The sequence below is a fragment of the Schistocerca nitens genome, chromosome 5, assembly GCF_023898315.1.
Source record: "Schistocerca nitens isolate TAMUIC-IGC-003100 chromosome 5, iqSchNite1.1, whole genome shotgun sequence".
Lineage (NCBI taxonomy): Eukaryota > Metazoa > Arthropoda > Insecta > Orthoptera > Acrididae > Schistocerca > Schistocerca nitens.
The window spans coordinates 387,449,475-387,469,701 of NC_064618.1; the positions used below are offsets into that span (position 1 = coordinate 387,449,475).

Below are 20,227 nucleotides of genomic sequence, written 5' to 3' on the forward strand. Positions count from 1 at the left end.
ATTACCCCTATTGAATTTATATCTATAACCCTGTATTCACCTCACCAGAAGTCTTGTTCCACCTGCCAGCGAACTTCACTAATTCCCACCATATCTAACTTTAACCTATCCATTTCCCTTTTTAAATATTTTAACCTATCTGCCCGATTAAGGGATCGGACGTTCCACGCTCCGACCCGTAGTACGCCAGTTTTCTTTCTCCTGGTAACAACGTCCTGCCCTGCTGGCTAGTCCCCGTCCGGAGATCCGAATGGGGGACAATTTTACCACCGGAATATTTTACCCAAGAGGATGCCATGATGATTTAACCATACAGTAGAACTGCATGCCCTTGCTTTCAGCCGTTCGCAATACCAGCACAGCAAGGCCGTTTTGGTTATGTTGCAAGGCCACGTCAGTCAATCATCCATAGCCCCTGCAACTACTGAAAAGGCTGCTGCCCCTCTTCAGGAACCACACGTTTTTCAGGCCTCTCAACAGATACCCTTCCGTTGTGGTTGCACCTACGGTACGGCTATCTGTGTCACTGAGGCATGCAAGCCTCCCTACCAACGGCAAGATCAATGGTTCATTATATTTAATATTTTGAATGGCCTGTTTTCGCTGCGTCAACCCATATACATATCAGAGGAATAAATAAGACTATTTGTTTATTCTGATTTCTCAAGGGAAACAACAAATGGTACGTGATTATATATAAAAAGTAAATCTTGATATATGGTTCACTATCCGATGAAAAATTGTTGTCGTACACTTCCACGAACTCATTATGGTTTGTTGTAGCGTTGTTCTCCTCCAAATCCAGAAAACGAATTACCTTGTTAGGAAGCTGGCCAATTGAATTTTAGCTTCTCTGTGGGTGTGCAACGGTAATGTGGTGGTAGAATTTACCCAGAATTCGAAGTTTAAGCGTCCTGAGCGGAAAAAAATGCGAATAACTGATAGTTCTACGAGGGGCGTTCAATAGTTAATGCACGACTTCCTTTTCTTCGGCCCGTTTCAGTTTAAAATGCAGAATTTGTCATGGGACGTCCTGGAATACTCCAGCTTTAGCGCCTATAGTTTCATGAAGCTACAATCGATGGCAGTGCTATACGTAGCCTTCAAAATGGCGTCTGTAACCGACGTTCCAATCACAGAACTGTCACTGAGTTGCTTATGGGGGTAAACCAGAGCATCGCAGATATTCATAGCCGCTTGCAGAATGTCTGCGGAGACCTGGCAGTGAACAACAGCACAGTGAGACATTGGACGAGGTGTCTGTCATCATTGCAACGAAGTCGCGCAAACCTGTCAGATCTCGTTTGTGCAGATTGACCGCAAACAGCTGTGCCTCCTGCAGTGTTGGAAAGTGTGGACACTCCCAATCGAGGTGATCGACGGATAATGTGATAATATTTTGTCAAACCTCGTCACAGGCTATGGCACGTGGGCTCATCATTTAGGACGGGAAACAAAACGGCCATGCCACCTCTCCTTCGATGAAAAAGTTCAAAGCCGCACACTCATCTAGTAAAGTTATGGCGACCGTCTTCTGGGACTCTGAAGGCGTTATTCTGTTTAATATCCTCCCTCATCATGCAATGATTTACTCTGAAGTGTATAGTGCTACCCTCAGTAAACTGAACAAACGTCTTCACCGTGATCGTCGCCACAAAAATGCCGACGAACTTCTCCTTCTCCATGACAACGGAAGGCCTCAAACAAGTCTTTGCACCCAAGAGTGTGTTCTTCTTCATCTACCCTACAGCCTAGACCTCGCACCTTCCATCTGTTTGGCCCAGTGAAGGATGCACTCCGCAGGAAGAAGTCCGTGGACGATGGGGAAGTTGTTGATGCAGCAAGACACTGGCTCCGAAGACGACCAGTGGAGTGGAATCTGGCGGACATACAAGCCTTCCCAATAAGGTGGCGTAAGGCTGTCGCACTGTACGGAAATTATGTTGAAGAAAAAGGGTTTTTACCCAAAAGAGTGGGGGAAAAGTATGTTGTATTGGTATCCTCAATAACGCCAACCTGCTTTCAGGAAAATATGTTGCATGACTTACTGAACGGCCATTGTATTTAATGAAAGTATGGTTGGTCGAGATGTAACGGGAAAAAATCGAAGTAAAAGTGAAAAGCTTGTAGTTTCAGTGACACATATAACTATTTTATTTAAAAAAAAAGGAAGCAGAAGGCAACAACTACAGGTCAAAAGAAAGTAGGTTTTACACAATGTTATTTTTTTTTAATTTACTTTAATATTGCAAACGAAAGGCACACAAAGATTGCCAAGAATACGTAAGCAAATCTTCAGTTTCATTCATGTTTTCAAACTGCATAAGCAGTGTGATCAGCATTCTCATTTTCTTTTGGAATTTGGGAGCGACCCTTCACTAACACCTAACGTTTAGTGTCCATACTAAGAGTGAATGACTCAGCCTTTTCTTTAGGCATATAATCTCCTCTACATCGAGTACTCCGATTCAATGAACAACCATCAAGACGCGGGATCTCACCTCGATTAGTTCAGTCCCTCCCTCTGTGCAATATGTGTTGAGGAATCTTCATCAGTCCGTCCTGACTATCAGTTCCATATACCGAGTGTACCAAAACACAGAAGATTTCTTATATTTAACGCGGTTTCTTACAAAGGTCTTAACGATTATTTCGATTTATCAAGCTATCAAATGATAAGTCGTGTAGCGAGGGCTTTCCGATGGGTAGACCGGACCTTACATTTATCCAGATTCAAAACAGCAAGAATCGACTATGTGCACTAGGACATGTGCCTGCAAACAGGAAAAAGGCTAATTACTAACTTTGTTTTTTCGAGGTGATAATCATACGGTCCATTCGTACTAATGTGGTCATCGCCTATGTTCGACATCAACGCTCAAGAACCAATCACAAAGCGTAGGTAACAGCACAAGCAGTGGACGGTACATAAAAGATGCTGAGTGATTTATGTGACGTCTAGAAGGGCCAAGGGTGAAAGAATTTCCGAAACGGCTAAGTCTGCAAACATTTCGCGTGCTAGGGCGGTTAAATTGTACCGTTCTTGGTAAAATGGCGCTATCCAAAATCGGCGCCGGGGCAACTGTAGTGCACCACTGGCCACAAATAACGGGGGTGAACGACGGCTGCGGAGATGTGTACGGACGATTAGACGTGCAACTGTTGAGCAACTGATCTCCCAGATTACCCCGAGGGGCTACCAGCGGTGTCTCTTCAACAACAGTTCAGCGAGCGGTGCTGTGTATGGCCCCAGCAGCCTGTGCCTCGTTCTCGCACTCATGCTGACTGCTGTTCATTGTCGACGAAGACTGGAATTTTCAAGCTGATACCGCAAATGTACGTCCACTGAGTGGCGGCAGATGGTCTTCTCATATGAATCAAGTTTTATGTTCCATGAGGCCGAGGGTCGTTGGTGTGTAGGACGTGGAACACCTAAAAGCAAATGATCTAAGACGGAGCAGGGACCATTATGGTCTGGAGAATGTTTCGGTGACATTCCCTGGGTGATCTCGTCGTTCTTGAAGGCACAATGGGTCAACAAAAGTATGCATCTATCGTTGAGGTCCATGGCCATCTTATATGCAGTTTGTTTCTCCTCGGAACGAAGGTATCTATCAAGAGGACAATGCAGCTTGTCACAGAGCTCGCAGTGCACGTGCGTGGTTCGAAGAGCAGCAGGATGCGTTTACCGTTCTTCCCTGGATTGTCCTGCCCACAAACCTGAATGAGCCAAAAGTCGACTCACTCCAGACCGCAACGTCCACCATCAGTATCTTCTCTGGTTTCGGTATTTGAAGAATAATGGGCTGCCATTCCTCGACAGGCATTCAGGTACTTCACTCAAAGAGTCAGGGTCAAGCCGTCATAAATCCGTCATGAAGGTTAAATGTGGAAACACCCGATATTAATGATGGCTGGAACATGAGCCATGCATGGCTCAGTCACAGCAGAAATACAGTTTTCTTAATTACCCTTCCGTGTAAATACCATTACCGCATAAACTGATAGTGAATCAGGAAGAGCAAAAACGTTTTAACGACTCAAAACGAAAAACAGCATTCTGATTGTGATGTCAGACGCCTAAATAATGTTCCAAATAGTGCGAATTTCATACGATCTGTGACTATAATGAGTGCAGAGATAGCCTTTGATAGGCCAATATTAATACCATAGTACCAGAATGGCCACTACCTGGCCTGTTAAGGTGTATCAGGGCGTAAACAGTGTCAGGTGCTGAGATCCCACGAACTTGTAAGAGGCATTCTCATCAACACCTGCTAGAATGATAGAGTCATTGTGACTCTTCATATGGCTTTCTGGGCGAATCGTGGTGTATCCAGATTTGTATGGCATTGGGATGTAACAGTTCCCTATGTTGGACCGGATGGAAACGTGGAGGCAACGATACTCGTTCTCAAAGTTTCGGTACAACACATCTCATCACCATAAGGGAGGATCGCCGTACTGTGCACCATGCACATCGTACAGCCTTCATATTCGCACGTGCTATCCGAGAATAAGTACTGGATTCCCTGCAATATTCTGAGTCATCCCGCACCATTTGTCTGAGCCTAGTAGCAGCCGCGCTAGGGATTACCTTACCATACTTAAGCTGACGTTAAAACCACAACACATACGGCTCCGTTTGGAGGTGCTATGACTGAGAAAAAAAGACTGATGACGAATCGTGTCACACTGTTTTCAACCATGAATTGCGATTCTGCGCTACTTCGAGTGACCATCGGCGGCGACCTGGGATCAGGTCCCTCTATTCCAATGTTTTGGAGAGGCACAATGGTCTTATTTGTGGCGTCTGAGTGTCGGGAGTCATCGGGTACGTCTTCAGATCAGGAATGATTGTGATTGAGAAAACTATGACCGCAGAACGATACGTCAAAGACATCCTTTGTCCCCATGTCTCATCTCTGATTCGACAGTATCGTGGTGTGATTTTTCAGCACACATGGTACGTGTTCTTTGAAACGTCTGCGTGATGCTGGCGTACTCTCATGACCATAATTATGTCCCTGGTAGAATATGTGTGGGACCAGCTCCAATGTCAACTCCGTCTCAGTGACAGTATCCAGCGTGTCAAAGGCCAGTTACAATAGTTGTGGGCCAGCTTGGTTCAAAATTGGTTCAAATGGCTCTGAGCACTATGGGAATTAGCATCTGAGGTCATCAGTCCCCTAGAACTTAGAACTACTTGAACCTAACCAACCTAATGACATCACACACATCCATGCCCGAGGCAGGATTCCAACATGCAACCGTAGCGGTCGCGCGGTTCCAGACTGAAGCGCCTAGAACCGCTCGGCCACACCGGTCGGCGGGCCTGCTGGCCTGGGAGAGGGTACAACGACGTTATGACATTGTCCCCAATTGAACCAGTGCAAGCATCCAGCAGGCCTGAGGGGATGCAAAGACATACTGACTCTCATGTGGTTTCATACCGCCAGGATGGTAAATTTGACATGACTTTTAAATCACTGAAATAACGTCACATACGCTCTCAGCCTGCGACGTTTCACCTTGTTTCCCTTCCCCTTCTGGATGCTTCACATTCTGTCTGGCAGTATGCAGGGTGAAAATTTTAAGTTCTCAAACCAAAATAGCTCGAAAAATAAACTTCACACGAAAAAATGTGTACAATCCAAAGTTGATTAATTTCGAGGGGGACATATGCTGGTGCTAACATTTGCCAGCCACCGGCTCATGGGGGTTGGGTTGGAGAGGCAACTTTACTATTTCAAATGGGAACCCCCATTTTTTAATGTAGAATCAGATTCCACATAAAAAACTACGCACATTTTGTATTAAACATTTGTTTTGATTCTTGGAAGTTGGCGCTGTAATTCAAGAAAATCAACGTATTTTTGCGTGGAAAATGATTACGGATAAATAAGAAATACTTCGTAAATTTTGATTCGCTAAAACTAAAACTCTCCCTCTCTTCCCATTGGGTGGGATTTGAGAGAGACGAATTGGAGTTTTACAAACGTTGACCCAAATATTAATGGAATGTAGTCAAATTAAATCGGGTGATGCTGAGGGGATTAGATTAGGAAATGAGACACTTAAAGTAGTAAAGGAGTTTTGCTACTTAGGGAGCAAAATAACTGATGATGGTCGAAGTAGAGAGGATATAAAATGTAGACTGGCAATGGCAAGGAAATCGTTTCTGAAGAAGAGAAATTTGTTAACATCGAGTATCGATTTAAGTGTCAGGAAGTCGTTTCTGAAAGTATTTGCATGGAGTGTAGCCATGTATGGAAGTGAAACATGGACGATAACCAGTTTGGACAAGAAGAGAATAGAAGCTTTCGAAATGTGGTGCTACAGAAGAATGCTGAAGATAAGGTGGGTAGATCACGTAACTAATGAGGAGGTATTGAATAGGATTGGGGAGAATAGAAGTTTGTGGCACAACTTGACTAGAAGAAGGGATCGGTTGGTAGGACATGTTTTGAGGCCTCAAGGGATCACAAATTTAGCATTGGAGGGCAGCGTGGAGGGTAAAAATCGTAGAGGGAGACCAAGAGATCAATACACTAAGCTGATTCAGAAGGATGTAGGTTGCAGTAGGTACTGGGAGATGAAGAAGCTTGCACAGGATAGAGTAGCATGGAGAGCTGCATCAAACCAGTCTCAGGACTGAAGACCACAACAACAACAACATTCGGATAAGTTTTTTTTGTCGTGCCCATGAGGCCACACAACTTTTAATAATTTATTTTAATTTAATTATTTTAATTTAATTTAATTTTAATACAATTATTTATTTTATTTATCCGTAACCATTTCCACGCAAAAATGACAACATGGGTTTTATTCAATTACAGCGCCAACTACCAAGAATGAAAACAAATGTTTAAGACAAAATGTTCGTAATTTTTTTTATTTAGAATCAATAAAAAATGGGGGTTCCCATTTGAAATTGTAAAGTTGCCTCCCGCCCCACCCCCATGGGGCAGGGGTGGTTGGCAAATATTAGCACCAGCATATGTCCCCCTCGAAATTAATCAACTTTGGATTGTACACATTTTTTCGTGTGAAGCTTGTTTTTCGCGTTATTCTGGTTTTGACAGATTAAAATTTACACCCTGTATATTAACTCCTCTTCAGGTATGCACTAAAACAAAAAAAGAAAAAAATCTCTAATAACTACTATGCTGACGGGACGTTAAACCCCTAAAAGAAACAAAAAATTACGACGCACCACGAAGCAGTTATCCGATTTGGACGGAAGTCAGTATATTTGGTACACATGTACAAACAAATGGTCAAAATTTCAGAAAACTGGATCGTTAATTCAAGAGAAAGAGATTCACAAGTTTGACGAATCAGTAACGTACTGAGTCAGCTCTGGCATTTACGCACGTAGTTATTCGCTTTGCCATTGACTGACAAAATTGTTGGATGTCCTACTGAGGGATATCATGCCAAATGTCGGCCGTTGTGGCCGAGCGGTTATAGGCGCTTGAGTCTGGGGCCGTGCGACCGCTAAGGTCGCAGGTTCGAATCCTGCCTGTTAGGTTTAAGTAGTTCTAAGTTCTAGGGGCCTGATGACCTCTGATGTTAAGTCCCATAGTGCTCAGAGCAATTTGAACCATCGTGCCAAATACTAACCAACTGGCGCGATTGATCGTCATAATCCCAAAATGGTTGGAGGGCTCCACCCATCATGCCCCAAACGTTCTCACTTGGGGAGAGCTCTAGCAAGCTAGCTGGCCAAGATTTTTCAAGCGGGAAGACAAGCAGTATGAATTTTCGCCGAGTGCGAAAGGCAACAAAACGAGGGGCAGAATATCGTCGACGTACCTCTGTGGCATAAGGGTGCCGCGGGTGACAACCAAATGCGTCCTGCTATGTGTCCGACCTGGTATATCATTGAGTGGAACAGAATTGTCTTCAGTGATGAGTTCCGCTTCCAATCAGCTCCGATGACCAGACAAGATGTGTCTGGAGACGCCCTGGACAACGGCTGAGAATCAACCTGACTGTCCTCCACCATACTGCCCGACAACTAGGAGTGACGCTCGCTTAATAACAGGAGCTCTTTAGTTGTCATCCGCGGCGCCCTTACATTACAGCGGTACGTCGACGATAATTTATACCCCTTCGTGGCAAGCCATCTTGGGCTTACACAGTAACATAAAGCCCGCCCGCACACGGCGAAGTTTCTGCTGTTTGTCTCCGTGCTTGCCAAATCCTACCTCCGCCAGCAAGGTCATCGCATCTCTCCCCAATTGAGAACGTTTGGAGCACTGTGGGTAGGGCTAACGCGTAATTGATTTGCACAATTTGTGAAGCACTTTCTCTTTAATAAATCCCCCAATTCTTGTGAAATTGTAATCATTTGTATGTCTGTAAATGTACATCATATCTACCGCCTTCGTTCCATTCAGATATTTCCTTGATGGTGCGTCGTTTTCTTTTGTCTTAGAGCGTATATAGTACTTACGATTTATATTTTTAATTTTAGTTTCTCTGTTTCAGTGTATGAGGTTTGGAAAAATGCACTTAGGTGATATACATTCACCATGAAGATAATGAGAACCTGCTAATGAGATCAAAACTTCATTAAATTTATTGGAATTGTTTTATGTCTTCTCTGGGGGCTATTCTAAGGAGTTACAAAGAAATGAATACTCATAGCTGCATACAGGCGTTGATATAAGTCAACGGGGACAGTTGAAAAAGTGTGCTCTGACCGGGACTCGAACCCGGGACCTCCTGCTTACATGGCAAACGCTCTATCCATCCGAGCCACCGAGGACACCCGAGGATGGTGCGACTGCAGGGTCTTATCTCTGGCACGCCTCCGGTGAGACCCACATTCCCAACTTACTGCCCCGCACTATATTCGTAGTGTCCTGCTCATTATACTCATTTCTCTCGGCTTTTTGCCGATTCCCGTAAGAGTTCGGGTACTGTTTGTGCATCCGCACGGAAGAAGATGGTCAAATGGCCGGTGAGGAGGCGTGAAAAACAATATAATAAAAACTTTAATAGTTTTATTTCTTGTTAAGCATTATTTCGAAATTGTTATGTTCTTAGTTGCGTTTTCTGCTCATATTAAAACAGTTATTGTTTCCTATGGTTTCAGTCCTGTTCCAGGGAAATAGACCTAAATTGATGTTTGCCTCAGATTATTGCAACGAGAACGTAAGACCCAATAAGCTCTAACGCAAAGCGTTTCATGGCATCAGGGCCATCTCTGTCTCACACTTTCAGACTTACACATTGTTTTTGTAATGGATTATACGTCTGTCTCTCCACTTAGTATCCAACTTTTGGTAGTTATTTTGATTTACTTGTGTAAGCCTTTCACAGTGTCGACAAACGGAAGTCAGATGTTTCATCGTTGTTCCTTCCACTACCATTCTCAACTTCAGCAAACGTCTATAAGGTATCAGGTCTTGGTATCCGCTGAAGGAATATTTTACTGTCGCAATGTAAAACAAACATTCAGACACTCACTGCTGTTACCGTCTGTGTGCTTTAGCGATACTAGTCTCTCTTAACGTCGCACACACCGTAATAGTGATATTACTTTACCATCCTTCGTCTATGAAATATACAATACATTTATTTATGTTTGTGCCTCTAAAGCTAAAGTCTAATACCAAGAGCATCGATATTCTCAGATTAACTTTAATCGGAAGCTACAACTTAAAGAAATATTATGAACGCCTTCTTAATACCGTGTTATCTCACCTTTGGAACGCATTGACTCTGTGTGGCATGTATTCACTAAATCCTTGCTAGGTTTCCGGAGCTACGTGACACCGGATGTCTATGCACAGGTGACATAATTCGTGTAAATTACGGGGTGCTGGTTCGTGAGAGATGAGTGAAACCATGTATCGTTCTACACTCCTGGAAATGGAAAAAAGAACACATTGACACCGGTGTGTCAGACCCACCATACTTGCTCCGGACACTGCGAGAGGGCTGTATAAGCAATGATCACACGCACGGCACAGCGGACACACCAGGAACCGCGGTGTTGGCCGTCGAATGGCGCTAGCTGCGCAGCATTTGTGCACCGCCGCCGTCAGTGTCAGCCAGTTTGCCGTGGCATACGGAGCTCCATCGCAGTCTTTAACACTGGTTGCATGCCGCGACAGCGTGGACGTGAACCGTATGTGCAGTTGACGAACTTTGAGCGAGGGCGTATAGTGGGCATGCGGGAGGCCGGGTGGACGTACCGCCGAATTGCTCAACACGTGGGGCGTGAGGTCTCCACAGTACATCGATGTTGTCGCCAGTGGTCGGCGGAAGGTGCACGTGCCCGTCGACCTGGGACCGGACCGCAGCGACGCACGGATGCACGCCAAGACCGTAGGATTCTACGCAGTGCCGTAGGGGACCGCACCGCCACTTCCCAGCAAATTAGGGACACTGTTGCTCCTGGGGTATCGGCGAGGACCATTCGCAACCGTCTCCATGAAGCTGGGCTACGGTCCCGCACACCGTTAGGCCGTCTTCCGCTCACGCCCCAACATCGTGCAGCCCGCCTCCAGTGGTGTCGCGACAGGCGTGAATGGAGGGACGAATGGAGACGTGTCGTCTTCAGCGATGAGAGACGCTTCTGCCTTGGTGCCAATGATGGTCGTATGCGTGTTTGGCGCCGTGCAGGTGAGCGCCACAATCAGGACTGCATACGACCGAGGCACACAGGGCCAACACCCGGCATCATGGTGGGGGGAGCGATCTCCTACACTGGCCGTACACCACTGGTGATCGTCGAGGGGACACTGAATAGTGCACGGTACATCCAAACCGTCATCGAACCCATCGTTCTACCATTCCTAGACCGGCAAGGGAACTTGCTGTTCCAACAGGACAATGCACGTCCGCATGTATCCCGTGCCACCCAATGCGCTCTAGAAGGTGTAAGTCAACTACCCTGGCCAGCAAGATCTCCGGATTTGTCCCCCATTGAGCATGTTTGGGACTGGATGAAGCGTCGTCTCACGCGGTCTGCACGTCCAGCACGAACGCTGGTCCAACTGAGGCGCCAGGTGGAAATGGCATGGCAAGCCGTTCCACAGGACTACATCCAGCATCTCTACGATCGTCTCCATGGTAGAATAGTAGCCTGCATTGCTGCGAAAGGTGGATATACACTGTACTAGTGCCGACATTGTGCATGCTCTGTTGCCTGTGTCTATGTGCCTGTGGTTCTGTCAGTGTGATCATGTGATGTATCTGACCTCAGGAATGTGTCAATAAAGTTTCCCCTTCCTGGGACAATGAATTCACGGTGTTCTTATTTCAATTTCCAGGAGTGTATATGCGTTCCTTCTGATTCAGATTAGACAGTGTGAAGGCCAAGACATGAATGTAATGTGTCCTCCTCCTGATAAACTAGATAACCTGCAATCTTCCATGACCGCTCGTCTTTTAATATTTCAATAACCCCTGTAAATCCTATTTGGTAAATGTCCCACATACTTGAGAAGCATTCTAAGAAGGGGCTCAAAAGTGATTTCAGAGCAGTCTGCTTTTGTCACTTGCATGCATTCCCAGTATCCTGCCAATAGAGCGATGCCTTCCATCTGCCTTACCCGCAACGTGAAGATTCCGTTTCATATACCTAAAAATTATTACAGCCAGGTACTTTTAGGGAGTCGATTAATTACAATAGTGATTAAGGATGCTACTTCGTTTTTTGAAGTGAACAGTTTTGTTGTTGTTGTGGTCTTCAGCAACAACAAAATTGTTCACTTCAGTCCCCCCATGAACCATGGACCTTGCCGTTGGTGGGGAGGCTTGCGTGCCTCAACGATACAGATAGCCGTACCGTAGGTGCAACCACAACGGAGAGGTATCTGACGAGAGGCCAGACAAACGTGTGGTTCCTGAGGAGGGGTAGCAGTCTTTTCAGTAGTTGCAGGGGCAACAGTCTGGTTTATTGATTGATCTGACCTTGTAACACTAACCAAAACGGCCTTGCTGTGCTGGTACTGCGAACGACTGAAAGCAAGGGGAAACTACAGCCGTAATTTTTCCAGAGGGCAACAACAACATGGTCTTCAGTCCAGAGACTGGTTTGATGCAGCTCTCCATGCCACTGTATCCTGTGCAAGCTTCTTCATCTCCCAGTACCTACTGCAACCTACATCCTTCTGGATCTGTTTAGTGTATTCATCTCTTTGTCTTCCTCTACGATTTTTACCCTCCAAGCTGCCCTCCAATACTAAATTAGTGATCCCCTGATGCCACATAATATGCCCTACCAACCGATTGCTTCTTCTAGTCAAGTTGTGCCACAAATTTCTCTTTTCTCCAATTCTGTTCAATACCTCCTCATTAGTTATGTCATCTAATGTTCAGCATTCTTCTGTAGCACCACTTTTCCAAAGCTTCTATTCTCTTCTTGTCTAAACTATTTATCTTCCACGTTTCACTTCCATACATGGCTACACCCTATACAAATACTTTCAGAAACGACTTCCTGACACTTAAATCTATACTCGATGTTAACAAAATTCTTCAGAAACGCTTTCTTTGCCATTGCCAGTCTACTTTTTATATCCTCTCTACTTCAACCACCATCAGTTATTTTGCTCCCCAAATAGCAAAACCCATTTACTACTTTAAGTGTTTCATTTCCTAATCTCATACCCTCAGCATCACCCGACTTAATTCGACTACATTCCATTATCCTCGTTTTGCTTTTGTTGATGTTCATCTTATATCCTCCTTTCAAGACACTATCCATTCCGTTCAACTGCTCTTCCAGGTAATTTGCTGTCTCTCACAGAATTACAATGTCATCGTCGAATCTCAAAATTTTTATTTCTTCTCCATGGATTTCAAGTCCTACTCCGAATTTATCTTTGGTTTCCTTTACTGCTTGCTCAATATACAGGTTGAATAACATCGGGGACAGGCTACAACCCTGTCTCACACCCTTCCCAAACAACGCTTTCCTTTCATGCCAATCGGCTCTTATAACTGCCATCTGGTTTCTGTAGAAATTGTAAATAGCCTTTCGCTCCCTGTATTTTACCCCTGCCACCTTCAGAATTTGAAAGAAAGTATTCCATACAACGTTGTCAAAAGCTTTTTCTAAGTCTACAAACGCTAGAAACGTCGCTTATCTTTCCTTAATCAATTTTCTAAGATAAGTCGTAAGGTCAGTATTGCCTCACGTGTTCCATCATTTCTACAGAATCCAAACTGATCTTCCCTGAGGTCGGCTTCCACCAGTTTTTCCATTCGTCTGTAAAGAATTGCTCATTAAACTGATAGATCGGTAGTTTTCACGTCTGTCAACACCAACTTTCTTTGGGATTGGAATTATTATATTCTTCTTGAAGTCTGAGGGTATTTCGCCTGTCTCATACATCTTGCTCATTAGATGGTAGAGTTTTGTTAGGCCTGGCTCTCCCATGGTTGTCAGTAATTGTAATGGAATGTTGTCATCTCCCCGGGCGTTGTTTCGAGATTGGTCTTTAAGTGCTCTGTCAAACTCTCCACACAGTACCATATCTCCTACTTCATCGTCATCTACATTCTCCTCCATTTCCATAATATTGTCCTCAAGTACATCGCCCGTGTATAGACCCTCTATATACTTTTTTTTCTGCTTTCCCTTCTTTGCTTGGAATTGGGTTTCCATCTGAGCTCTTGATATTCATGCAAGTGCTTCTCTTTTCTCCAAAGGTCTCTTTAATTTTTCTGTAGTCAGTATCTATCTTACCCCTAGTGATATGCGCTTCTACATCCTTACATTTGTCCTCTGGCCATCCCTGCTTTTGCACTTCCTGTCGACCTCATTTTTGAGACCTTTTATTCCTTTTTGCCTGCTTCATTTACTGCATCTTTATATTTTCTCCTTTCATAAGTTAAATTCAATATCTCTTCTGTTACCCAAGGATTTCTATTATCTCTCGTCTTTTTACCTACTTGATCCTCTGCTACCTTCACCATTTCATCTCTCAAAGCTACCCATTCTTCTTCTTCTGTATTTCTTTCCCCCGCTCTTGTCAATCGTTCCCTAGTGCTCTCCCTGAAGCTCTCTACAACCTCTGGTTCTTTCAGTTTATCCAGGTCACATCTCCTAAAATTCCCAACTTTTTGCTTTTTCTTTAGTTTTAATCTAAAGTTCATAACCAGTAGATTGTGTTCAGAGTCCACATCTGCTCCTGGAAATGTCTTACTATTTAAATCCTGGTTCCTGAATTTCTGTCTTACCATTATATAACCTATCTGAGACCTTCCCGTATCTCCAGGCTTCTTACATGTATACAACCTCCTTTTATGATTCTTGAACCAAAAGTTAACTATCATTAAGTTACGCTCTGTGCAAAATTCTACCAGGCGGCTTCCGCTTTCATTCCTTACCTTCATTCCATATTCACCTACTACCTTTCCTTGTCTTCCTTTTCCTAGTATCGAGTTCCAGTCTCCCATGACTATTAAATTTTCTTACCCATTCACTTTCCGAACAATTTCTTTTATCTCATCAAACATTTCATCAATCTGTTAGTGATTTGCGGAGCTAGTTGGCATATAAACTTGTACTACTGTGGTAGGCGTGGGCTTCCTATCTGTCTTGGCCACAATAATGCGTTCACTATGCTGTTTGTAGTAGCTTACCCGCATTCCTATTTTTTTATTCATTACTAAACCTACTCCTGCATTACCCCTATTTGATTGTGTATTTGTAACCCTGTATTCACCTGACCAGATGTCTTGTTCCTCCTGCCACCGAACTTCACTAATTCCCACTATATCTACCTTTCACCTATCCATATCCGTTTTTAAATTTTCTAACCTACCTTCCCGTTTAAGGGATCTGACATTCCACGCTCCGATCCGTAGAACTCCAGTTTTCTTTCTCCTGGCAACAACGTCCTCCAGAGTTTTTTATATTTCTGAAATAAGTTACTAGTCTTTGCATCACTCTGATATGTTATCAGGATCTGACTGAAAATGATGATTTTTTTTTTCATGTTGTACTTCACTATAGATAACTGCGTATTTTTCAATAAGCCTTCCGCTTCTGTCAATATTGCCTGCCAGGTCATTACTACATCATATGAACAGCAAGCGTACCAACGCACTTCAACCGGCACGCCTGAATCTGTTTCTGCTTCTGTCGATGACTATCAACAAATCCTCAATCCGATCATAAATTTTTTGTTAATATTACTTTGCGTGGTACCGAATCAAATGCATTTTGGATTTCAATCAATATTGCATCCACATGACTGCAGCTGATCCACAGGTTTCAACATTTTGTATCGTTTTGGAGTGCAGAATCGTTGGCATGGAGAAGGTAATTTATTTGAGTTGCATCACAGTAAACAGAATATGTAGGATTCTGTATCTAGTGAATGTAACTGAGATATGACGGTATATTTTTGGATCATTTTGTTACCTCTCTTGTAGATACTTGATGCCTGTACTTTCTTCCGCTCAATGGGTGCAGTATTTCTTCAAAGGATCTGCGATGTATTGTTGTTAACATGAGAGTTAATTCAGCTCCAAACTCTTTATGGAAACGGAGAGGGATTCCATCGATCCTTGGAGCATTAATTTTTATTTTATTTTATTTATTTATTTATTTATTTTTTTGGGAGGGGAGTCATCAATCTTCTGACTGGTTTAATGCGATCCGCCACGAATTCCTCTCCTGTGCCAGCATCTTCATGTCGGAGTAGCACTCGCAACCTATGTCGTCAATTATTTGTGGGATGGCGGCCGGTGTGGCCGAGCGGTTCTAGACGCTACAGTTTGGAACCGCGCGACCGCTACGGTCGCAGGTTCGAATCCTGCCATGGGCATGGATGTGTGTGATGTCCTTAGGTTAGTTAGGTTTAAGTAGTTCTTTCTAGGGGACTGATGGCCTTAGAAGTTAAGTCCCATAGTGCTCATAGCCATTTTTATTTGTGGGATGTAATCGAATATATGTCTTCCTCTATAGTTTGTGCCCTCTACAGCTCCCTCTACTACTAGGGAAGCCATTCCCTCGTGTCTTAACGTCCTATCATCCTGTCCCTTCTCATTGTCAGTGTCTTCCACATATTACTTTCCTCTCCGGTTCTGCGCAGTTTTTAGCTGTTTCTAAATGCCACTAGCACTAATAATGCCTGTATCATTCATCGTTGCAGTGGTTAGACAAGTAAACTGTACCAGTATCTCTCTGTCTTCCTCAGTAAATAAAAATTTGGAAAAGGATTTCAGCATTACAGCGTTTGATTTTCAACCCCCACTTTTATAGTCAATATTCTACTACATAATCACTGAAGGCTTTGCAAATTACTCTCTCGGCAATGAAACGCGTTTCATTCAGTGTCTCTCTCTATGTATAGCCCTTTGATTTCTTTTATACCAAGTATACTGTTTTATAGCAATTCTACTGCTATACTACTTAGATACACCAAATGCATGGTCAACTATTCTCTTAAACAGTTCTCCTAAAACATCTCACCAAGAAGTACATTTTTTTTATTTTCTCTTTGTCATATGACACGACCACGTCTTTATGTAATTTACTAGACTTATAGATATATCCTACTTGCTTTAGCTGCCCTTTGTAGTCCAGCATTATGAATATGGATACGGACATATACGGTAGTAATCTGGATATTCTCAATTGGTCATCTCCAATTGTTGTCGCTTTAAATCATGTAAGCTTCAGAACAAGTTTCTAAGCTGTTTACAGGGAATACCTTTAGTTAAAAATGCAGGAAACTAGGAAACATTCTTCATGAAACAGCATGTCACCTATTTCATTTTTTGATAGAGACAAAAATCGAAGTGGTGCTACAGAATAATGTTTAAAATTAGGTTGCTTGATAAGACAAAGAATGAAGAGGTTCTTCATGAAATCGGGTAATAAAAGAACATAGGCAAATCGTATTCAGGAAGAACGGACAAAAAAAAAAATGGCTCTGAGCACTATGGGACTTAACTTCTGAGGTCATCAGTCCCCTAGAACTTAGAACTACTTAAACCTAACTAACCTAAGGACATCACACACATCCATGCCCGAGGTAGGATTCGAACCTGCGACCGTAGCGGTCGCGCGGTTCCAGACTGTAGCGCCTAGAACCGCTGTGCCACTCCGGCCGGCTAAAGAACGGACAGGATGATAGGACATTTGTTAAGAGAACGAGCAATAACCTCCATGGTACTAAAGGGAGCTACTGACGGTAAAAACTGTAGGGAAAGACAGAGATTGGAATATATGCAAAAAATAGCTGAGGATGTTTGCTGTAAATGTTACTCTGAGATAAAGATGTTCGAACAGGCGAGGTGTTCGTGGCGAACCTAAAAAAGAAAGAAAAAGTCATATTACTTGTCTTCAAACGACTTTATTTTCTTCCATTATGTGGAACAAAGAACGAGTGGACCAGTTTACGTCACATGGAGAAGCTGTTGAATTCTTCCAAACCACATTTTGGAAATGGAAAAATGGTAATAATAATCTGAGAATTTGTTCGAACATATGCAACTATTATCCAACTGGAATACGGTAATTCTGAGAGAGAATAAAACTGTTGTACCAAAAAAACGTTTCTTCCTCAGTGTCTGTCTGAAATAGAATTGGATGCTCGTAACTGTGGCCTGTTATACAACTCCTGTAACTGTACCGAAAAACCCACGTGGTATGCATGTTGTGACACAAATATGCACGAACAGATTCTTAAGTTCAACGTTGGTATTTAGCTCAAGTGTCGATGTTGGCAAAAAAAAAAAAAAAAAAAAAAAAAAAATGAAAAAGGAAAAAAACCACGATCGATTTGTACTTATGTAAGAAGTGATTTCTGCTTGCACAAAATTGCCGAGTCACTCAGATTTTGCCAGAATTTGTATTTTTTAGTCCAAAGCTAGTTGATCCAAATCAACGTGAGCTCCATAAGCAAAACATTAGTCACCCCAGTGTGCAGGCACAAATGATACGTTAAATATTTACAGATGGCACAGTAAGCGAGTCACGTGCTCAGCCGAGCATGCACTGCTTCTATGCGTGCATAAGGCAGTACCGATCAATGAGACATTTTACGTAAACGTGGGTAAATGTAAGGGGGTGGCAGAACGTCATAAAGGGGCAACCGCGTTTGACCGTGCCCATGGTCATACACCGTCTGAAGTTTCTGGATTTGTTGGAATTTCGCGGTGGACTGCTCAATGTGGTCAAAAACAGTGGCGTAAGACACGTGGCCACGAAACACGTCAGAATTGCGGGCGGAAAACTATCCTGACTGAGAGTGACCAGAAGCGCGTTTCGGGGCTGGTGAATCAAAATCACTACCAAACCTCACAGGGATTGATGCAAGCGGTGAATAAATATCAATCCCAACCTGTTATCGAGAGATCACTGGAATGGGAACTGCTTGCAATGGACATTTAGAGCCGATCACCTAGCAAGAGGCTATTGCTCACACAGGCACATAAAGACGACGACAGCAAAGTTCGTAGGGTTGGAAGAATATGTGACATCAGCATCCTGCAATTTGGTGGAATTATGTCATGAAAACATCAGCTAGTACGTTAACCTGGACCCGACAAACTTCCACAGCGTTGTGAACAGGCATCCTAACCGAGTCCAGGTGGTTATTAAGTCAAGGCACGGAATTACACGGTTTTAAATGATGTTTACAATGATTCTTCTAGGGGTGGCTAATTTTTTGCCTGGTGAGCTTATGATCAGTTAGCTGAGGCCTGCCCTGTTGAGAAGTGAATCACATGCAGAAAAAGTTGGCTAAAATATTGTATCATGAGACTTGTGCACGCTAATTGAACAGGGAGATGTTCCAGCTTGACTTACCACTTCATTCGAAACCTTATAGTGAAAAATAGAATTGCTACATTGTTACTAGTGTGTCTGTACTCGTACAAGGTACACTCCTGGAAATTGAAATAAGAACACCGTGAATTCATTGTCCTAGGAAGGGGAAACTTTATTGACACATTCCTGGGGTCAGATACATCACATGATCACACTGACAGAACCACAGGCACATAGACACAGGCAACAGAGCATGCACAATGTCGGCACTAGTACAGTGTATATCCACCTTTCGCAGCAATGCAGGCTGCTATTCTCCCATGGAGACGATCGTAGAGATGCTGGATGTAGTCCTGTGGAACGGCTTGCCATGCCATTTCCACCTGGCACCTCAGTTGGACCAGCGTTCGTGCTGGACGTGCAGACCGCGAGAGACGACGCTTCATCCAGTCCCAAACATGCTCAATGGGGGACAGATCCGGAGATCTTGCTGGCCAGGGTAGTTGACTTACACCTTCTAGGGCACGTTGGGTGGCACGGGATACATGCGGACGTGCATTGTCCTGTTGGAACAGCAAGTTCCCTTGCCGGTCTAGGAATGGTAGAACGATGGGTTCGATGACGGTTTGGATGTACCGTGCACTATTCAGTGTCCCCTCGACGATCACCAGTGGTGTGCGGCAAGTGTAGGAGATCGCTCCCCACACCATGATGCCGGGTGTTGGCCCTGTGTGCCTCGGTCGTATGCAGTCCTGATTGTGGCGCTCACCTGCACGGCGCCAAACACGCATACGACCATCATTGGCCCCAAGGCAGAAGCGACTCTCATCGCTGAAGACGACACGTCTCCATTCGTCCCTCCATTCACGCCTGTCGCGGCACCACTGGAGGCGGGCTGCACGATGTTGGGGCGTGAGCGGAAGACGGCCTAACGGTGTGCGGGACCGTAGCCCAGCTTCATGGAGACTCGCCGATACCCCAGGAGCAACAGTGTCCCTAATTTGCTGGGAAGTGGCGGTGCGGTCCACTACGGCACTGCGTAGCATCCTACGGTCTTGGCGTGCATCCGTGCGTCGCTGCGGTCCGGTCCCGGGTCGACGGGCACGTGCACCTTCCGCCGACCACTGGCGACAGCATCGATGTACTGTGGAGACCTCACGCCCCACGTGTTGAGCAATTCGGCGGTACGTCCACCCGGCCTCCCGCATGCCCACTATACGCCCTCGCTCAAAGTCCGTCAACTGCACATACGGTTCACGTCCACGCTGTCGCGGCATGCTACCAGTGTTAAAGACTGCGATGGAGCTCCGTATGCCACGGCAAACTGGCTGACACTGACGGCGGCGGTGCACAAATGCTGCGCAGCTAGCGCCATTCGACGGCCAACACCGCGGTTCCTGGTGTGTCCGCTGTGCCGTGCGTGTGATCATTGCTTGTACAGCCCTCTCGCAGTGTCCGGAGCAAGTATGG

At 44.4% G+C, this 20,227-nt stretch overlaps 1 protein-coding gene across 1 annotated transcript in view; it reads right to left on the reverse strand.

Moving 5' to 3' along the window:
* Positions 1-20,227, reverse strand: part of LOC126260487 (opioid-binding protein/cell adhesion molecule homolog) — a gene marked incomplete at its 5' end in the record, with an annotated part of 226,515 nt that overhangs the window by 45,322 nt on the left and 160,966 nt on the right. The window lies entirely within an intron of this gene.